The sequence below is a fragment of the Hylaeus volcanicus genome, unplaced genomic scaffold (genome assembly GCF_026283585.1).
Source record: "Hylaeus volcanicus isolate JK05 unplaced genomic scaffold, UHH_iyHylVolc1.0_haploid 12072, whole genome shotgun sequence".
Taxonomy (NCBI): Eukaryota; Metazoa; Arthropoda; class Insecta; order Hymenoptera; family Colletidae; genus Hylaeus; species Hylaeus volcanicus.
In genome coordinates this window covers 23227-25265 of record NW_026533058.1, presented here as the reverse complement: position 1 = coordinate 25265, position 2039 = coordinate 23227, and the positions used below count along the sequence as shown (strand labels likewise).

Here is a 2039-nt window from a genome sequence, read left to right as displayed (position 1 = left end):
CAAAGCCACGTGTAAAAATTGAGCAGCCTGAGGTTGCTAACTGATCATGTTAGCGTCGACTGAGCCTGACGTCTCTATCTTTGCGACACATGAATACCAACAGGGAACGAGGATCGCAGTTAATAAGCGAATGGGCGATAAGGCAGGCCAACTGGAAAGTGGCGTGCGTTCTTTTAGAAAGGAAACAGATAACGTTGACAGGCCAGGTCGCCTGGTTTATTCAAAACACGCAGCCACCGTCTATGACGGATGCTCACGGTCTGTGCATTCAGGACTGTACTCCTGCAGCGAGTGTTGCGCTCTTTGACCTCGTGGAAAAGGTAGAGAAAGCTCTGTCAGCGGTGGCTGCTATGAAGGAAGAGTCAGGTGGCCCTAACGCGTTAAATAACTCGTTCAACTATCCAGATAGTCGTAAACGCGTTATTTAACAATTCTGCTAGCTCTGGGAGAGAATAGAGCGCGTCGTTTAACAATCGCGGTGCCCCATCCGCTCTGGCGTTTCATAATTCTTTGAATTCTCGAATTGGAGATCTTCCCATCGAGAGTTATTGACGTGCATGAATATGGATGTGACATGAATCAGAAGAGGTGGACGAGCAGATTGACAAGGGGGCTACGTGAAATGTTACCCATCGATTTTAGTGAAATTCTACAGGGAGATGAAAGCCCCAAAAAAAATGTTTCACACGTGTTTGGCGCCAACAGCCGACAATTTACGAGATATTCACCGATGGAGAAACGTGTTGGACCGAAAATAAACTATAGCACAACGTTAATTTATCGTCGAGCCGCGTCAGGCTCTTTGCAATTTCTGGTTAGGCTTCCTGACTGTTCGCAGACACTTGTGGCGATGGAATTTTACTCTATCCCCGCGAACCTATCCCTGGTCAAAGTATGGATTCATTTTCAAGTAGTCGTGATCGATTTTATTGGCTTGAAAGTGATTCCTTGCGGAAGCCCTAGTACCATGAAAAGTACCCAATTGGATTATCGAGCAACTTGACTTTAGACCTTCTCCTACCTTCTCCTACTTTCTATATTTCATTTCAGCATTATCTACTTAATCGTTTCACGAGGAAGCAACCGAAGTCACGACTGATTGATTTCACTTGTACCGAATTGTGAAACATGAAATAATTATTATCCAAGAAACTGTATATAGAGAGACAAAGATTGGAATCGCATGCTCGCGTGTAACGTCTCAAATACTTGAAATGGAAATAGAATGAATTTACAGGGAGAGTCTGGACAATTCATTCCGCCAGGTTACACGAGTTTAGGCCTGCATAAAATTCAAGAGCTGCTCACGCGGGCGCCTGCCCAACTATAAGTCACCCTAGACACGATTCCCACTTTTATGCCAAGACGGAGGGCGTGTGTCTGCATGCATGTCCTCACGAGTTCATTAACTCTTGGGAGGCCTTGTCTGCTATCGCAAGCTTCTAGTTCTTCCAATCATGCCAAAGTGAAAACGGTCCTACCACCCTATCTGAAACAAGACGAAGTTGAGACCTAAAACAAACTCTGACCGTTATATAACTGTTTTATATATATAAAAATAACGAGTCGAATACAAACACGATTAGCAGAACAGTCCCCAGAGGGTCCAAAGTAGGGTGAAAGACGTTCAAGTGCTAAGAGCCTCGAGTTTCGAATTCTCCCTGGCTGAAAAAAGTGTTCCCAATTAGTAATTTAAATAAAGGAAGCAATTTTGTTGTACGTTTGGTTATTCAGAGCGTGGACACCCCTTGTCCCGCTTGATTTACAGGAGCTTCCCCCCTCTGGAGTGTCGCCACTCTAGCGTAACTCTATCTCCCTAGACGTCAAAGTCAATATGCAAACGAAGAACGGGTAAAGTGCAGCGGGTACACCGGAGAGGAGCGTCCTTATCGAATTTTAATATTTATTCGTGCCGCGAAACTGCACCTCCAAGGAAGAAACTAAAAAATTGAATTCCACCAGGCAAGATGGCTACTGGGTGATGACAATGGGACCTGCAATTGCCTTTACGATAATCAAATTAGGAAACCGCAGGGCCA

At 44.8% G+C, this 2039-nt stretch overlaps 1 protein-coding gene across 1 annotated transcript in view; it reads right to left on the bottom strand.

Annotated features, from left to right (window-relative positions):
* LOC128882552 (dipeptidase 1-like) overlaps positions 1-2039 on the bottom strand; it is a 19191-nt gene that overhangs the window by 3678 nt on the left and 13474 nt on the right. The window lies entirely within an intron of this gene.